Here is a 20,991-nt window from a genome sequence, read left to right on the forward strand (position 1 = left end):
CACAGCTACAAATAGTAGTGGACTTAGTACCGACCCGTGATGCACTCCCACCTTCACCTCAAACTCACCACTGTTCCCGTCCTTCGTCCTTACAGCTGTGCGCGCTCTTTTGTAGATTGCCATCACTACTCTGATCAACCATTCCTCCACTCCTAACTTCCTCAATGCCCATGTCAATACTTTGCGTGGTACCCTATCGAATGCTTTCTCCAGATCAACAAACCCAAGAAACAACTTCTTCCTCTTCTCCATGTACTTCTCCTGCAACTGCCTCACAATGAAAAGCGCGTCTGTCGTTCCTCTTCCTGGCATGAATCCAAACTGCATTTCGTCGATCTTCACTTTCTTCCTTATCCTCCTCTCCAACACCCTTTCCAATACCTTCATTCCATGCTCCAATAACTTTATCGCTCGGTACGAGCCACACTCCAGAGGGTCACCTTTCCCCTTGTATAGAGGGACGAGGGTACTCAGTTCCCAACCACTGGAATGCGGCCTTCTTTCACCACCAGATTACAGATCTCTGTCATTCTCTTCACACCCCAACTTCCTGCTGCCTTCAACATATCTCCCACAACTCCCGTCGGCCCTCCCGCTTTTCTACCCTTCATTGCTTTTAGCGCTTCCTCAACTTCTTTCTCAGTTATCTTTTCTGCCTGTCCTAAAACAGGGTTACTCTCTATGTTGCCATCCCATTCATTCTCTGTATTCAACAGCATTTCCATATATCTTTTCCATCTTCCTTTAATTCCATCTGGGTCGACAACGATTTGTCCCTCTTCATCCTTCAAGCAACTCACCCCCATCACATCACACCTCTCTTTCGCTATCTGCTTCGCAATCCTGAATACTGCTTTCTGACCCTCTTCCGAATCCAAGCGTTCTCCGAACATTTTCCTACATGCCTCCTGCGCCTTTGCTACCTCTTTCTTTGCAGCCTTCCTGGCTGCCTTATAACTTTCATGCTCTGCTGTACCCTTCGCCTTCTGCCACTCCTTGAACTTCTTCCTCTTCTCGTCAATCCTCTTTCCAACTTCATCATCCCACCACCATGTTTCCGAGTGCCTCGGTGGTCCTTTTGTCCATCCACATACCTCACCAACGGCTCCCAACAGACAAGCTTTCATTGACATCCAACCACTATCAAGCTCAACCACATCATCCTCGACCCTACTTAGCCTCTCTTTTAATGCCTCCCTTACTGTCACCTCTTTCAACCTCCACACCTTCATTCTCGGTTGGTACTTCACCCGCCGAGCTCTCCTCGCGCCTTTCACCCTTACATCGCAGACAACCAAGTGGTGCTGTGAAACAGCCTCCTCCCCCGGGATCACCTTTGTGTCCCGGAGGTGCCCCCTATCTCGCCTACGCACCATCAGGTAGTCAACGGTTGTCGTCGACCCACCTGACGTGTATGTAACAAGCTTATTATCCTCTTTCTGGAACTGAGTATTACAAATCAACAAATCAGCTCCATCAGCAAACTCCAAAATCCTTTCACCTTCTCCATTTCTCACACCATATCCATAACCCCCATGAACTCCGTCAAAACCATGCATACTCCTTCCCACATGTCCATTTAGGTCTCCTCCTACCACAACAACTTCCTCATCTTTCACGTTTTCCATCAGCTTCTCTATCGCACACCAGAACTTGTCCTTTTCTTCATCGCTTCGACCAACCTGCGGAGCATATCCCGAGATGACGTTCACCAAGAGCTTTCCAATCATCATTTTCACCATCATCAACCTATCACTCACTCTAGTCACACTCACCACACTGTCTGCAAACTCCTCAGAAAACAGGACACCAACACCATTCACGCCCTCCAGGCACCCTTGCCACACAAACTTGTATTTCTGTCCCTGCCTACCCTTCACCATTCTCACACCACTTCTCTTCCATCTCGTCTCTTGCACACAACATATGTCCACTCTTCTTCTGACCAATACTTCCACCACTTCTCCTGATCTCCCTGTCATTGTCCCTACATTCCATGTCCCAAACCTCAGAAACCGATCTCCACTTCGGGCTGTACCCTGCCCATATGTAGTTGTAATTGTCATGGTTCCCTTTTTGAGGCAATGTTTTTATGGCCGGATGCCCTTCCTGACGCCAACCCTCTTAGTCGTCTCTTACGACACGCAGGGATACGGTGTACCTATTCTTATCTAGGGTACACACCGGGAAACGTTAAAAACATGGAAATTCTGGGGGGCGGGGGGGGGGGGGGGGGTGGTGTCAAGGGAAAGATAAAATGAAAATAAACCCCTTCAGCCGGCACTTAGCTTGGCGTCCCAAAGAGTACTTTCAGGAGCTTGGCGGCTGTTGAAACTGGGGTAGCCACTCATGCGGGAAGTGGTCCAAAATGGCGGTGTCGAACACCGCGCGTCGAAGACACAACAAGCGTGAGGCGAGCAGATTAGACGGCCTCCTTTCGAATCTCTACCATCAAGCCCAATGCGGCCTTCAGCTTCCAAGAGCCCAGCAGTTGTCCAAAACCTCATGTGGGTTAATCGAGATCAACGTTCGTATCTTTCCGGAGCTGTACAATTCCTGGAATTAACGTTTTTGAGCATCCAATGACTGTGCTCTCAGTCCGTGGTCTTGTTATCTTGGGGTTTATTTCCGGTCTCTATTTCGACTCCTTGTTTTTATTTTTTAATTGTTTTTAAATGAAGTGATCAGTGGTCTGTTATCTTGGGGTTTATTTCTGGTCTATATTTTGACTCCTTGTTTTTATTTTTTAATTGTTTTTAAATGAAGTGAAGTGTGGTGTTATCTTGGGGTTTATTTCTGGTCTATATTTTGACTCCTTGTTTTTATTTTTTAATTGTTTTAAAATGAAGTGATGAGTGGTCTGTTATCTTGGGGTTTATTTCCGGTCTATATTTTGACTCCTTGTTTTTATTTTTTAATTGTTTTAAAATGAAGTGATCAGTGGTCTGTTATCTTGGGGTTTATTTCCGGTCTCTATTTAGACTCCTTGTTTTTATTTTTTAATTGTTTTAAAATGAAGTGATCAATGGTCTGTTATCTTGGGGTTTATTTCCGGTCTCTATTTCGACCCCTTGTTTTTATTTTTTTATTGTTTTTAAATGAAGTGATCAGTGGTCTGTTATCTTGAGGTTTATTTCCGGTCTATATTTTGACTCCTTGTTTTTATTTTTTAATTGTTTTTAAATGAAGTGATCAGTGGTCTGTTATCTTGGGGTTTATTTCCGGTCTCTATTTCGACTCCTTGTTTTTATTTTGTAAATGTTTTTAAATGAAGTGATCTGTGTTTTGTTATCTTGGGGTTTATTTCCGGTCTCTATTTCGACTCCTTGTTTTTATTTTTTAATTGTTTTTAAATGAAGTGATCAATGGTCTGTTATCTTGGGGTTTATTTCCGGTCTCTATTTCGACTCCTTGTTTTTATTTTTAAATTGTTTTTAAATGAAGTGATCAGTGGTCTGTTATCTTGGGGTTTATTTCCGGTCTCTATTTCGACTCCTTGTTTTTATTTTGTAAATGTTTTTAAATGAAGTGATCTGTGTTTTGTTATCTTGGGGTTTATTTCCGGTCTCTATTTCGACTCCTTGTTTTTATTTTGTAAATGTTTTTAAATGAAGTGATCTGTGTTTTGTTATCTTGGGGTTTATTTCCGGTCTCTATTTCGACTCCTTGTTTTTATTTTGTAAATGTTTTTAAATGAAGTGATCAGTGGTCTGTTATCTTGGGGTTTATTTCCGGTCTCTATTTCGACTCCTTGTTTTTATTTTTTAATTGTTTTTAAATGAAGTGATCAGTGGTCTGTTATCTTGGGGTTTATTTCCGGTCTCTATTTCGACTCCTTGTTTTTATTTTGTAAATGTTTTTAAATGAAGTGATCTGTGTTTTGTTATCTTGGGGTTTATTTCCGGTCTCTATTTCGACTCCTTGTTTTTATTTTGTAAATGTTTTTAAATGAAGTGATCTGTGTTTTGTTATCTTGGGGTTTATTTCCGGTCTGTATTTCGACTCCTTGTTTTTATTTTGTAAATGTTTTTAAATGAAGTGATCAGTGGTCTGTTATCTTGGGGTTTATTTCCGGTCTCTATTTCGACTCCTTGTTTTTTATTTTGTAATTGTTTTAAAATGAAGTGATCCGTGTTTTGTTATCTTGGGGTCTATTTCCGGTTTCTATTCTGACTCCTTTTTTTTTTGAGAAGGTTTATTATAAAATATTTTGCGCATGAGGTCTACATCGTCCCTAATGAAGCCGCCATGTTGAGTCTTTGGGTTTCAGTGTTTTGTTTGTGGTTTACTTTGTTTTTGGCGTTATGTTGCTTGATCTTAACAGTGCAGTCTCTTCTTTCCTGTGCGTATAATAAATATGATGCATCAAATAACAATATTTTAAATTCATAACAACAGTTTGATGGAACCCGTTCTTCTGTTAAAATTTTAATGCGCTCTCTCCTAACCACAAGTGGCCTGTCCTCTCCGCTCTCTGGTCCTTATCGCCACGCAAAGTGTGTGTTTTGGCTTCATGTTCCATGCAGTGTTCCGCAGCCATTACATTACATATGGCTTTAATGTTGTGAGCGATGTTAACGTTTTACTTTTTATTTGAAATTTCATTATCTGTGCTATTGCCAACAAAACAAAAGATGCGAGGTCAGTACAAATCGGCTGTTTTGGACCAGGCCTCCCCCAAGGCCTTCTGACCCGTTGCTTCCTTCATGCTAAAGGAAATACCTTGATCGTGGAATAACTATATCTAAAATAGCTTTGCAGGCTTTGTGGCCTTTTCTCTCTTGATTCTGAAAGGTGTTGTCTGTGCAAGGAAGCGTTTGAATCGGCCGGTGATGCTTTTGAGCTGAATTGTTGGGATTTCATGCGTTTAGAAATTCCCATCACAACAATCTGCTGCTCTTCTCTAAATCTACTTCCCTTTTCTGAGGGAATAACCTTGCTTGTGTTGATCCACTATGTGCCACTTAATGCGAGTTAGCCCTCGTGAGGCCCAGACACCGCTCGGAGCAAATTAATTTAGCCACGACGGAGGACAGCTGTCTTCTGCCATAGCTTGGGGGAGCTTTAAATGGCGGGCATATTTGCCCAGGGATCTCGTTATGGCACTGTTTAATAATGATCGTACATCTGTGCTTGCGGCCCGCGCGGTTACACATCTCTGTGACAACCCGGTAGTCCCCCTGTGGTGCCTGGTTAGGACACTCGTTCAGAAGCACTCTCCTTTTGCCACGTCCTTTGTATCCCACCGATTAGTGGTTTAGAAGACAATCCATTTTCAGAAAGAAAAAACAGACACGTGACAGTTTCAGACTAAATGCCTCAGCCACCAATGGTGGTCTTGTATGATACCAGTTTAGGACATTGGTACGAGACCAAATGCTAATTTGATACCTTGGGGTCTTACATACATTTCATTGCTCACAATGGTGGGACAAATAGAGGTAGTGATGGTTGAGTTTATGGAAGTGATGTCATGAGAGGAGGTTGTATTGCAACTTTGCAAGTTTGAAGCAATGTAAAATTATTGCTGCCACTCCCCTTCTACACTTATGGCTACCATGCCTGATGTGCAGTTAGTGCCGACAAGCTCCACCGACGGTTATCGCTGCCATGCCCTGTGTACAGGTACTGTCGCCACACCTTTTGTACATTTAATGGCGACGGGCTGCCAGACCACGTGACCGATGACATTACAAATTTACATTCTCTGATATAATTTAAGCCTGGTGTTGGCTTAGCGGTTAGGGTGCCGACTTGGGATCCTAGGATCCTGGGTTCGAATCCCGGTCGATCACTGAATTAACGCCAGGGGGGTTGACTCAGCCTGTCATCCTTCCGAGGTCGGCAAATTGAGTACCAGTGCTTGAGAGTGAGTAAATTGAGTACCAGTTCACTGGTAATTCCCTGTGTGTCGCAAGAGGCGACTAACAGGGATGGCGGCAGGAAGGGCATCCGGCCATAAAACATTGCTTCAGAAAAAGGCCAACCCCTGCTCTGCGGGGAAAAATGGCCTCCAAAGGTGGTTCTATTTTCTGATATAATTGTTCTGTAGATCATGCTCAATAAATTTCTAACTGATCGGACTAAGCGTTGTACTTATCGTATTATGATGTCATAATTAAGGCACCAATGACGTCATCGTTAACAACAATAACGTCATCACCATGCGGAGTTCTTTACAAGATATAGAGCTGCAACGATACAAGATAAGAGGTTTTGGAGATGTAGATGGTGCACATCGTTTTAGGGTTTTTCCAAGATGGTGCCTGTACAACGTGACCTATGACATCATAATTATCATTTAAAAAATTCTACAGGAGGAGGCGCTCCTATGGTGAAAATTTTGTAACAGTTGCAGAGAAAACAAATTCATACTGATCAGTTCAGGCATTGTACTTGTTGCATTATGACGTCATAATGAAGGCACCAATGACATTATCATTAACATATCTTATTCCACAAGGGCAGTACTTGACAATGAGCCACGTTTCATTTTTTTCCATGGAGCGGTTTCGGAGATTTAGAGGTGCAACTTTTTTCGATTTTTTCCAAGATGGCATCCAAACCGCGTGAGCGTTGACGTCATAATAATGAATAAAAACAATTCTACAGGTGGAGGCGATCTTATGGTGAAAAGTTCGTGTCAATCGGACTGAGAAAGTCGCCAAGAAAATGATTTTTTAAAATGCAGACACGTCCGTGCGACATACGTACGTGCGACATACATCCGTGCGACATGCGTATGTGCGACATGCGTACGTGCGACATGCGTATGCGCGACATGCGTACGTGCGACATGCATACGTGCGACATGCGTATGTGCGACATGCGTACGTGCGACATGCGTCCGTGCGACATATGTACGTGCGACATACGTACGTGCGACATGCGTATGTGCGACGTGCGTATGTGCGACATGCGTCCATGCGACATACGTACGTGCGACATATGTACGTAAGTACGGACGCAACCGATCGCTTAATACCACTTCTCGCTTCCCGAGTGCAGGGTAAATATCAGCTGCTTTTTTGTTCGTATCCTTTTCTCACCTGTGTTTTGAGTAGAGCTACCTGCTTTGTGATGCTTTAAAATTTTGTGTATAATCAGAAATACTGTTTGATAGGGTGATATATTACCATTCCATGAATAAGATGGAAATGTTGAAATTTTTTTTTTTGATTATATCAAGCGTTTTCTGAATCTAATCGATATGAGAAACGGGATTGAATGAGTGAGACTCACCGGCATTATAAGTGAAGAAGAAGAAGATGAAAAAGTAAGAGTTTTTGTTTTAATCTAAATTGAAAGCGGTCCATCTGTCGTCACCTTACTCAACTACGTCATACCATCATACATATTGCCTAGCATTTGATTGATAAAAAGATGGCGATCACAATTGGGGTATAAATCCCCTATAGGACAATTGTTGACGGGCGGACGCACGGACGCCAGGCAGGATTAAATACCCAGATCTTCACATCAACCTGTGATTGATTGAACATAATGATGAAACTCTCTTTTTGATATAGCGGACACCGTATGTACGTCTATTCTTAGTTGAATACTTTAGTAGTTGAGCTGAAATTTATTAATAGATAGCTGCAGAAATTATCCATTTTGGAAAAAGATTGTTCATAATTTGTAAAACAATTTCACAAGTCGATCCGGAGAAAGACACGATATTTGCTCGTGCATGTACATATACGTACATAATGCTTTGATACGTAGCCCGTACCATACCTGTTGAGGCCCCACTAGGGGGCTCCATGTAGCTGATTGGCGATTTCAAGACAAGCATGTCGGTCTGATATCTTGGATGGACATGTAAATGAAGGAATTCATAAAAAGAGAAGTACGAGTACATCATGCATCCAAATTGATGAGCATCACAAGCCAAAGACAGAGTGGGGCTGTTTGCCAGGTCGACTAGGAGGCCACCAAACCGAGGAAACACCCCGGCTCACCTGGGCACCTGGCTTGCCGCAGAAGGAATGGTCATTGTGAATGATGGATTGGTCGAGACCCGTTAGGTTACCTTGAATTTGTACTTCAACTTGCACCGCACGAGCCAATGTAGTGTAAAAAGAGCATCATCGGCACCGCACGCCTTGTACGTCCCTCAAACATTGAACACACCTGTAGTTACACAAGCTACATCACACAAGGTTGAAAATCAATTTGGCATTTTCTTTTCCTTTCCTATTGAAACTGCACAAGTGTTGAGTTTGTGTTCTTTTTCACAGTGAATTGCTCTTAATGAGGAGCAATTTACTTTTCTTCCTTTACGTGCCGCCTTTATCGAGCGTGCCCCTTTTTACGGATCATGTGACACACCTGTCTGGCCGACCTTTTGCTGTTCCACCATGAGCAGTGACGACAAATTCTTCGGTATTACATTTTATTTAAAAAATTGGAAAATAAAAAAAAAAGTTTTTCGAATTTTATGAAGTTTTATTTATAAAATTTTATAAAATCGTCTTTTATAAAAAAATTATCAAATTTTATAAAAATGTAATAAAAAATTTTTTTTAGAATTTTTTTTAAAATTAGAAATGAATTTTGCTTTTATCATAAATTGATTCGAATTTTGCCTTTATCGAGCGTGCCCCTTTTTACGGATCACGTGACACCCCTGTCTGGCCAACCTCTTCCCCTTGCCCCATGAGCAGTGATGACAAATTATTTGGTATTACTTCTTATTAAAAAAGCTTGCTGGGATGAATGATCATGGTGTGTACCCCGGTTTAGAATAGGTACACCATATCCCTGCGCATCGTAAGAGCGTGACCAAGGGTTGGCGTCAGGAAGGGCATCCGCCCATAAAAACATTGCCTCAAACAGGGAACCATGATTGTCATGGGGCCCGCAAGGCTAACCCCCACTGTAGCGGGGAAAATGGCCTTAAAACGATCATTCATTCATTCATTCATTTTCATTCACTTCTTATTTTAAAAATGGAGAATTAAAAAAAACGTTTTTCGACTTTTATAAATAGTTTTATTTATAAAATTTAATAAAATCAGCTTTTATAAAAAAAGTAGAAATTTTTTTATTTATAAAATTACATTTTTTAATTACTTTTTTTTATTATTAGAAATGAATTTTGTTTTTATTATAAATTGATTCGAATTTCGCATTTATCGTTTCTCTGATCAATTTAAGACCCTGTTTGATGTGGATGAGCTCACCCTGGCTGCCATGATGTGCGTTCTCCGAACATCTTTGCTGTGACGTCGGTTCCATTTGGTTTCCCGTTGCTCCTTGTTCAGGCCAGGGTATCGTTGCCGTCTGTAGGAAATCCAGAGCTCAGGGATTTATCTTGGCTTTGTGCAAACTCTTAATTGAGGAGGAAAAAAAAGCCGTGCCGAAAATAAGAAACATGTCCGCTGGAGAACGCATGACATCGGAACGGAGAATCTTCTTATTTATGAATGCAGTCCTTCATTGGGGTCAGCAGAGCCACAGGCAGATTTAGGGAGGGAAGAGGGAGCAGTGAGTGGGAGCCAGTGGGATGGGGGGGTGGGGGGGACCAGTGTCATGGAGTGGGGAGAGGTAGGGAGTAAAAGCACGGAGGAAGAGAAAAAGTAAAGGAAATTTGTGGTGCCGACACCTCCGCTGGCACACCGTGGTTCCCGCCTCATGATGAATGTCATATGACAGCCATTTGTATTAAATTTTTATTTTACATTGGCCCCAGACATGATAAATTATTTGCATCTCAGTTTGCTTGCTCGGAGCCTTTGGGCCTAACACATGCATCAGTGCAACGATATTCTCTGTCAAGGAGCTCAGGAACAAATAATCTAAGCATTAACCCGAGGTAACGTTTTGAATGCCAGGTGAAATACTCCCAATTCCTACACCTAGAACCGCGTTTCATTTGCGCACCGAGGCAACATTGCCTCGGTCTTGCCTCCTGCAGCTTCCAACCAACTATGGAACTCGTCCTCAGGATTGCGCTGAAGATCTGATCCAAAATGTTTCGTTACGCGGGACGGCCTGGACAGACTTAAATTTTATGTCTCGGCCCGGCGACGACTGACAACAACCGCCTTTTGGTGGTGACTGACAACAACCGCCTTTTGGTGGTGACTGACGACAACCGCCTTTTGGCAGAGACTGATGACAACCGCTTTCTGGTGGCGTCTGATGCCAACCGATTTTTGGTGGCGACTGACAACAACCGCCTTTTGGTGGTGACTGACAACAACCGCCTTTTGGTGGTGACTGACAACAACCGCCTTTTCGTGGTGACTGACGACAACCGCCTTTTCGTGGTGACTGACGACAACTGCCTTTTCGTGGTGACTGACGACAACTGCCTTTTGGCGGTGACTGATGACAACCGCTTTCTGGTGGCGTCTGATGATAACCACTTTTTGGTGGCGACTGACAACAACCGCCTTTTGGTGGCGACTGACAACAACTGCCTTTTGATGGAGACTGACGACAACCGTCTTTTGGTGACGACTGACAACAACCGCCTTTTGGCGGCGGCTGACGACAACCGCCTTTATGCGCAGACTGACAACAACCGCCTTTTGGAGGTGACTGACAACAACCGCCTTTTGGTGACGACTGACAACAACTACCTTTTGGCGGTGACTGACGACAACCGCCTTTTGGTGGAAACTGACAACAACCGCCTTTTGATGGTGACTGACAACAAACGCCTTTTGGTGGCGACTGACGACAACTGCCTTTTGGCGGTGATTGACAACAACCGCCTTTTGGCATCGACTGACAACAACCGCCTTTTGGTGGTGACTGACGACAACCGCCTTTTGGTGGCGACTGATGACAACTGCCTTTTCGTGGCGACTGACGACAACCACCTTTTGGCGGTGACTGACGACAACCGCCTTTTGGTTGCGACTGACAACAACCGCCTTTTGGTGACGACTGACAACAACCGCCTTTTGGCGGTGACTGATGACAACCGTTTTTTGCCATCCACTGACAACAACCGCCTTTTGGTGAAGACTGATTACACCAGCCTTTTGGTGGAGACTGACAACAACCGCCTTTTGATGAAGACTGACTACAAGAGCCTTTTGGTGGAGACTGACAACAACTACCTTTTGGCAGCGACTGACAACACCCTCCTTTTGGTGGTGACTGACAACAACCGCCTTTGGGTGGTGACACGACAACCACCTTTGGGCGGTGATTGACGACAACCTCCTTTTGGTGAAGACTGACGACAACAGCCTTTTGGTGGAGACTGACAACAACTGCCTTTTGGCAGCGACTGACACCAACCTCCCTTTGGCGGCGACTGACAACAACCACCTTTTGGTGGTGACTGACGACAACCGCCTTTTGGCGGTGATTGACGACAACCTCCTTTTGGCAGCGACTGACAACAACCTCCTTTTGGCGGCGACTGACAACAACTTCCTTTTGGTGGCGACTGACAACAACCGCCTTTTGGTGGCGAATGACAACAACCGCCTTTTGGTGGCGACTGACGCCAACTGCCTTTTGGCGGAGACTGATGACAACCGCCTTTTGGCAGCGACTGACGACAACCGCCTTTTGGCAGCGACTGACGACAACTGCCTTTTGGCAGCGACTGACGACAACCGCCTTTTGGCGGCGACTGACGACAACCACCTTTTGGCGGCGACTGACGACAACCGCCTTTTGGCGGCGACTGACGACAACCGCCTTTTGGCGGGGACTGATGACGACTGCCTTTTGGCGGCGACTGATGACAACTGCCTTTTGGCGGAGACTGATGACAACCGCCTTTTGGTGACGACTGACAACAACCGCCTTTTGGTGGAGACTGACAACAACCGCCTTTGGGTGGTGACTGACAACAACCGCCTTTTGGTGGTGACTGACAACCCCTTTTGGCGGCGACTGACAACAACCTCCTTTTCACGACGACTGACAACAACCGCCTTTGGGTGGCGACTGACAACCCCCTTTGGCAGGGACTGACAACAACCTCCTTTTGGCGGGGACTGATGACGACTGCCTTTTGGCGGAGACTGACGACAACCGCCTTTTGGCGGCGACTGACTACAACCTCCTTTTCGCGGAGACTGACAACAACCACCTTTTGGTGGAGACTGACAACAACCACCTTTTGGTGGAGACTGACAACAACTGCCTTTTGGTGGAGACTGACAACAACCGCCTTTTGGCGGCGACTGACAACAACCGCCTTTTGGTGGCGACTGACGACCCCTTTTGGCGGCGACTGACAACAACCTCCTTTTCACGACGAATGACAACAACCTCCTTTTGGCGGGGACTGACAACAACCGCCTTTTGGTGGCGACTGACGACCCCTTTTGGCGGCGACTGACTACAACCTGCTTTTGGTGGAGACTGACAACAACTGCCTTTTGGTGGAGACTGACAGCAACCGCCTTTTGGTGGAGACTGACAACAACCGCCTTTTGGCAGCGACTGACAACAACAGCCTTTTGGCGGCGACTGACAACAACCTCCTTTTCGCGACGACTGACAACAACCGCCTTTTGGCGGCGACTGACTACAACCTCCTTTTGGCGGAGACTGACAACAACCGCCTTTTGGTGGAGACTGACAACAACCGCCTTTTGGCGGCGATTGACAACAACTGCCTTTTGGTGGCGACTGACAACCCCTTTTGGTGGCGACTGACAACAACCTCCTTTTCGTGATGACTGACAACAACTGCCTTTTGGCGGCGACTGACAACAACCGCCTTTTGGTGGCGACTGACGACCCCTTTTGGCGGCGACTGACAACAACCTCCTTTTCGCGACGACTGACAACAACCACCTTTTGGCGGAGACTGACAACAACTGCCTTTTGGTGGAGACTGACAACAAACACCTTTTGGCAGTGACTGGCAACAACCGCCTTTTGGTGGCGACTGACAACCCCTTTTGGTGGTGACTGACAACAACCTCCTTTTCGCGACGACTGACAACAACTGCCTTTTGGCGGAGACTGACGACAACCGCCTTTTGGCGGCGACTGACTACAACCTCCTTTTCGCGGAGACTGACAACAACCACCTTTTGGTGGAGACTGACAACAACCACCTTTTGGTGGAGACTGACAACAACCGCCTTTTGGTGGAGACTGACAACAACCGCCTTTTGGCGGAGACTGACAACAACCGCCTTTTGGTGGCGACTGACGACCCCTTTTGGTGGCGACTGACAACAACCTCCTTTTCACGACGAATGACAACAACCTCCTTTTGGCGGAGACTGACAACAACTGCCTTTTGGTGGCGACTGACGACCCCTTTTGGTAGCGACTGACAACAACCTCCTTTTCGCGATGACTGACAACAACCGCCTTTTGGCGGCGACTGACTACATCCTGCTTTTGGCGGAGACTGACAACAACCTCCTTTTCACGACGAATGACAACAACCTACTTTTGGCGGAGACTGACAACAACTGCCTTTTGGTGGCGACTGACGACCCCTTTTGGTAGCGACTGACAACAACCTCCTTTTCGCGATGACTGACAACAACCACCTTTTGGCAGCGACTGACAACAACAGCCTTTTGTTGGCGACTGACAACCCCTTTTGGCGGCGACTGACAACAACCTCCTTTTCGCGACGACTGACAACAACCGCCTTTTGGCGGCGACTGACGACAACCGCCTTTTGGCGGAGACTGACGACAACCGCCTTTTGGCGGCGACTGATGACAACCGCCTTTTGGTGGCGACTGACAACAACCGCCTTTTGGTGGAGACTGACAACAACTGCCTTTGGGTGGTGACTGACAACAACCGCCTTTTGGTGGTGACTGACAACCCCTTTTGGTGGCGACTGACAACAACCTCCTTTTCACGACGACTGACAACAACTGCCTTTGGGTGGCGACTGACAACAACCGCCTTTTGGTGGCGACTGACAACCCCTTTTGGTGGCGACTGACAACAACCGCCTTTTGGTGGAGACTGACAACAACCGCCTTTTGGTGGCGTCTGACAACAAACTCCTTTTGGCGGGGACTGACGACAACCGCCTTTTGGCGGAGACTGATGACAACCGCCTTTTGGCGGCGACTGACTACAACCTCCTTTTGGTGGAGACTGACAACAACCACCTTTTGGTGGAGACTGACAACAACCGCCTTTTGGTGACGACTGGCAACAACTGCCTTTTGGTGGCGACTGACGACCCCTTTTGGCGGCGAATGACAACAACCTCCTTTTCATGACGAATGACAACAACCGCCTTTTGGCGGAGACTGATAACAACCGCCTTTTGGCAGCGACTGACAACAACCGCCTTTTGGTGGCGACTGACGACCCCTTTTGGCGGCGACTGACAACAACCTCTTTTTCGCGATGACTGACAACAACCGCCTTTTGGCGGCGACTGACTACAACCTCCTTTTGGCGGAGACGGACAACAACCGCCTTTTGGTGGAGACTGACAACAACCGCCTTTTGGCGGCGACTGACAACAACCGCCTTTTGTTGGCGACTGACAACCCCTTTTGGCGGCAACTGACAAGAACCTCCTTTTCGCGACGACTGACAACAACCGCCTTTTGGCGGAAACTGACAACAACCGCCTTTTGGTGGCGACTGACGACCCCTTTTGGCGGCGACTGACAACAACCTCCTTTTTGCGATGACTGACAACAACCGCCTTTTGGCGGAGACTGACTACAACCTCCTTTTGGCGGAGACTGACAACAACCGCCTTTTGGTGGAGACTGACAACAATCGCCTTTTGGCGGCGACTGACAACAACTGCCTTTTGGTAGTGACTGACAACCCCTTTTGGTGGCGACTGACAACAACCGCCTTTTGGTGGCGACTGACAACAACCGCCTTTTGGTGGCGTCTGACAACAAACTCCTTTTGGCGGGGACTGACGACAACCGCCTTTTGGCGGCGACTGATGACAACCGCCTTTTGGCGGTGACTGACTACAACCTCCTTTTGGTGGAGACTGACAACAACCACCTTTTGGTGTAGACTGACAACAACCGCCTTTTGGCGGCGACTGGCAACAACCGCCTTTTGGTGGCGACTGACGACCCCTTTTGGCGGCGACTGACAACAACCTCCTTTTCATGACGAATGACAACAACCGCCTTTTGGCGGCGACTGATAACAACCGCCTTTTGGCAGCGACTGACAACAACCGCCTTTTGGTGGCGACTGACGACCCCTTTTGGCGGCGACTGACAACAACCTCTTTTTCGCGATGACTGACAACAACCGCCTTTTGGCGGCGACTGACTACAACCTCCTTTTGGCGGAGACGGACAACAACCTCCTTTTGGTGGCGACTGACGACCCCTTTCGGTGGCGACTGACAACAACCTCCTTTTCGCGACGACTGACAACAACCGCCTTTTGGCGGTGACTGACTACAACCTGCTTTTGGTGGAGACTGACAATAACTGCCTTTTGGTGGAGACTGACAGCAACCGCCTTTTGGTGGAGACTGACAACAACCGCCTTTTGGCGGCGACTGACAACAACCTCCTTTTCACGACGACTGACAACAACCGCCTTTTGGCGGCGACTGACTACAACCTCCTTTTGGTGGAGACTGACAACAACCGCCTTTTGGTGGAGACTGACAACAACCGCCTTTTGGCGGCGACTGACAACAACTGCTTTTTGGTGGTGACTGACAACCCCTTTTGGCGGCGACTGACAACAACTGCCTTTTGGCGGCGACTGACAACAACTGCCTTTTGGCGGCGACTGACAACAACCGCCTTTTGGTGGCGACTGACGACCCCTTTTGGTGGCGACTGACAACAACCTCCTTTTCACGACGACTGACAACAACCACCTTTTGGTGGAGACTGACAACAACTGCCTTTTGGTGGAGACTGCCAACCCCTTTTGGTGGCGACTGACAACAACCTCCTTTTCGCGACGACTGACAACAACTGCCTTTTGGCGGAGACTGACGACAACCGCATTTTGGCGGCGACTGACTACAACCTCCTTTTCGCGGAGACTGACAACAACCACCTTTTGGTGGAGACTGACGACAACCGCCTTTTGGCGGCGACTGACTACAACCTCCTTTTCGTGGAGACTGACAACAACCACCTTTTGGTGGAGACTGACAACAACAACCTTTTGGTGGAGACTGACAACAACCGCCTTTTGGTGGAGACTGACAACAACCGCCTTTTGGCGGCGACTGACAACAACCGCCTTTTGGTGGCGACTGACGACCCCTTTTGGCGGCGACTGACAACAACCTCCTTTTCACGACGAATGACAACAACCTCCTTTTGGCGGAGACTGACAACAACTGCCTTTTGGTGGCGACTGACGACCCCTTTTGGTAGCGACTGACAACAACCTCCTTTTCGCGATGACTGACAACAACCGCCTTTTGGCGTCGACTGACTACATCCTGCTTTTGGCGGAGACTGACAACAACCTCCTTTTCACGACGAATGACAACAACCTCCTTTTGGCGGAGACTGACAACAACTGCCTTTTGGTGGCGACTGACGACCCCTTTTGGTAGCGACTGACAACAACCTCCTTTTCGCGATGACTGACAACAACCGCCTTTTGGCAGCGACTGACAACAACAGCCTTTTGTTGGCGACTGACAACCCCTTTTGGCGGCGACTGACAACAACCTCCTTTTCGCGACGACTGACAACAACCGCCTTTTGGCGGCGACTGACGACAACCGCCTTTTGGCGGCGATTGACGACAACCGCCTTTTGGCGGCGACTGATGACAACCGCCTTTTGGTGGCGACTGACAACAACCGCCTTTTGGTGGAGAATGACAACAACTGCCTTTGGGTGGTGACTGACAACAACCGCCTTTTGGTGGTGACTGACAACCCCTTTTGGTGGCGACTGACAACAACCTCCTTTTCACGACGACTGACAACAACTGCCTTTGGGTGGCGACTGACAACAACCGCCTTTTGGTGGAGACTGACAACCCCTTTTGGTGGCGACTGACAACAACCGCCTTTTGGTGGTGACTGACAACAACCGCCTTTTGGTGGCGTCTGACAACAAACTCCTTTTGGCGGGGACTGACGACAACTGCCTTTTGGCGGAGACTGATGACAACCGCCTTTTGGCGGCGACTGACTACAACCTCCTTTTGGTGGAGACTGACAACAACCACCTTTTGGTGGAGACTGACAACAACCGCCTTTTGGTGGCGACTGGCAACAACCGCCTTTTGGTGGAGACTGACAACAACCGCCTTTTGGCGGCGACTGACAACAACCGCCTTTTGGTGGCAACTGACGACCCCTTTTGGCGGCGACTGACAACAACCTCCTTTTCACGACGAATGACAACAACCTCCTTTTGGTGGAGACTGACAACAACTGCCTTTTGGTGGCGACTGACGACCCCTTTTGGTAGCGACTGACAACAACCTCCTTTTCGCGATGACTGACAACAACCGCCTTTTGGCGGCGACTGACTACATCCTGCTTTTGGCGGAGACTGACAACAACCTCCTTTTCACGACGAATGACAACAACCTCCTTTTGGCGGAGACTGACAACAACTGCCTTTTGGTGGCGACTGACGACCCCTTTTGGTAGCGACTGACAACAACCTCCTTTTCGCGATGACTGACAACAACCGCCTTTTGGCAGCGACTGACAACAACAGCCTTTTGTTGGCGACTGACAACCCCTTTTGGCGGCGACTGACAACAACCTCCTTTTTGCGACGACTGACAACAACCGCCTTTTGGCGGCGACTGACGACAACCGCCTTTTGGCGGCGACTGACGACAACCGCCTTTTGGCGGCGACTGATGACAACCGCCTTTTGGTGGCGACTGACAACAACCGCCTTTTGGTGGAGACTGACAACAACTGCCTTTGGGTGGTGACTGACAACAACCGCCTTTTGGTGGTGACTGACAACCCCTTTTGGTGGCGAATGACAACAACCTCCTTTTCACGACGACTGACAACAACTGCCTTTGGGTGGCGACTGACAACAACCGCCTTTTGGTGGCGACTGACAACCCCTTTTGGTGGCGACTGACAACAACCGCCTTTTGGTGGTGACTGACAACAACCGCCTTTTGGTGGCGTCTGACAACAAACTCCTTTTGGCGGGGACTGACGACAACCGCCTTTTGGCGGAGACTGATGACAACCGCCTTTTGGCGGCGACTGACTACAACCTCCTTTTGGTAGAGACTGACAACAACCACCTTTTGGTGGAGACTGACAACAACCGCCTTTTGGTGGCGACTGGCAACAACCGCCTTTTGGTGGCGACTGACGACCCCTTTTGGCGGCGACTGACAACAACCTCCTTTTCATGACGAATGACAACAACCGCCTTTTGGCGGCGACTGATAACAACCGCCTTTTGGCAGCGACTGACAACAACCGCCTTTTGGTGGCGACTGACGACCCCTTTTGGCGGCGACTGACAACAACCTATTTTTCGCGATGACTGACAACAACCGCCTTTTGGCGGCGACTGACTACAACCTCCTTTTGGCGGAGACGGACAACAACCGCCTTTTGGTGGAGACTGACAACAACCGCCTTTTGGCGGTGACTGACAACAACCGCCTTTTGTTGGCGACTGACAACCCCTTTTGGCGGCAACTGACAAGAACCTCCTTTTCGCGACGACTGACAACAACCGCCTTTTGGCGCCAACTGACAACAACCGCCTTTTGGTGGCGACTGACGACCCCTTTTGGCGGCGACTGACAACAACCTCCTTTTCGCGATGACTGACAACAACCGCCTTTTGGCGGCGACTGACTACAACCTCCTTTTGGCGGAGACTGACAACAACCGCCTTTTGGTGGAGACTGACAACAACCGCCTTTTGGTGGAGACTGACAACAACCGCCTTTTGGCGGCGACTGACAACAACTGCCTTTTGGTGGTGACTGAGAACCCCTTTTGGTGGCGACTGACAACAACCTCCTTTTCACGACGACTGACAACAACTGCCTTTGGGTGGCGACTGACAACCCCTTTTGGTGGCGACTGACAACAACCGCCTTTTGGTGGCGACTGACAACAACCGCCTTTTGGTGGCGTCTGACAACAAACTCCTTTTGGCGGGGACTGACGACAACCGCCTTTTGGCGGAGACTGATGACAACCGCCTTTTGGCGGCGACTGACTACAACCTCCTTTTGGTGGAGACTGACAACAACCACCTTTTGGTGGAGACTGACAACAACTGCCTTTTGGCGGCGACTGGCAACAACCGCCTTTTGGTGGCGACTGACGACCCCTTTTGGCGGCGACTGACAACAACCTCCTTTTCATGACGAATGACAACAACCGCCTTTTGCCGGCGACTGATAACAACCGCCTTTTGGCAGCGACTGACAACAACCGCCTTTTGGTGGCGACTGACGACCCCTTTTGGCGGAGACTGACAACAACCTCTTTTTCGCGATGACTGACAACAACCGCCTTTTGGCGGCGACTGACTACAACCTCCTTTTGGCGGAGACGGACAACAACCGCCTTTTGGTGGAGACTGACAACAACCGCCTTTTGGCGGCGACTGACAACAACCGCCTTTTGTTGGCGACTGACAACCCCTTTTGGCGGCAACTGACAAGAACCTCCTTACGACTGACAACAACCGCCTTTTGGCGGCAACTGACAACAACCGCCTTTTGGTGGCGACTGACGACCCCTTTTGGCGGCGACTGACAACAACCTCCTTTTCGCGACGACTGACAACAACCGCCTTTTGGCGGCGACTGACTACAACTCCTTTTGGCGGAGACTGACAACAACCGCCTTTTGGTGGAGACTGACAACAACCGCCTTTTGGCGGCGACTGACAACAACTGCCTTTTGGTGGTGACTGAGAACCCCTTTTGGTGGCGACTGACAACAACCTCCTTTTCGCGACGACTGACAACAACTGCCTTTTGGTGGCGACTGACGACAACCGCCTTTTGGTGGCGACTGACGACAACCGCCTTTTGGTGGAGTTTCAATTTGGCGTTGATGCTCCGCATGGAAAAGGAAAGGGTGACATGTTTGGAAGAGGTTTACGGATCTGTATTCTATTTGATTGGATGAGAGGGTGTGGAAAAGAATCCTTTAAAAGATGTGATGCTGCTCCTTTTTTTCTTTTTAATGTACCATCCTGGTTCTAACTTTGAAAACCAATCACATTACCGGCAAATTGAAATGGATTGGGCACAGAGATCCTGTCCATGACATGGGTGTAGGATGCTGCGGGGTCTCGATTCTCTTTTCTCTAAGGCTTTTCCAGGAGTCTAATGGTAGCAGTTCCTTGTCAGCCGTTTTAATTGACCCCCTCCCATTACTCCCACCAAGTAAACCCCTACCTCCGTAATCAGCCGAGATGCATTGCAAAATCGATGCCTCCTGAATTTATTCATAGATACATTTTCCATTTCCGTGGTGCCCGGGTCGATGGAGGGTCATGCGTGTGCCTTTGCGACGGTGGCTTCGTCTCGTTGGCAGCAGAGGCCTAGCTGGGACTGTCCCCCCGCCCGATATAATTGGGAATCTGTGAAGCTCCGGATTCCTCGTCAAATTTCCAAACATACTTTGGCTCTCCTCATCTTTAGCTTTACATAATATTTCTTCTATGTTATGATCTTCAAGAGGTGTACCACTGTCAGTGCTGCTGTTTATGTTTTGTCTGCTCCTTGTATTTTTGAACCCTTTGGGATACCTGAAGCTTTTTGCATCCACTCCAGTTTTGTTTTCGTTGCTAAGCTTCTTCTGACGTTGCTGTATATGAAGAAAGGCATCCGGTTGATCATAGAGACAGCACAGCTTTCTTGTTTGCTTTCACCTTGTCAGTATATGGGCAAGCTTGGAAGACCGCAATGGCTGTGGCGGCATTTAACTTCCGAAGGGGGCCACATTAAGGCAGATATTGTAAAAGCAAAACGGTATACCTGACGTGATAGCTTCACCCGGGCATGATAAGCAGGCCCCTCGAGAGTTCTGCCACCCTTTTGGCACGGACTTAGCTGGCAACAGCAGGATTGTATTGGGCAGTGGTT

General features: G+C 47.9%; 1 long non-coding RNA gene across 1 annotated transcript in view; it reads left to right on the forward strand.

Annotated features, from left to right (window-relative positions):
- LOC144890915 (uncharacterized) overlaps positions 1 to 20,991 on the forward strand; it is a 127,282-nt gene that overhangs the window by 21,346 nt on the left and 84,945 nt on the right. The window lies entirely within an intron of this gene.

Source organism: Myxine glutinosa, chromosome 2 (assembly GCF_964187855.1).
Source record: "Myxine glutinosa chromosome 2, kmMyxGlut1.1, whole genome shotgun sequence".
NCBI lineage: Eukaryota > Metazoa > Chordata > Myxini > Myxiniformes > Myxinidae > Myxine > Myxine glutinosa.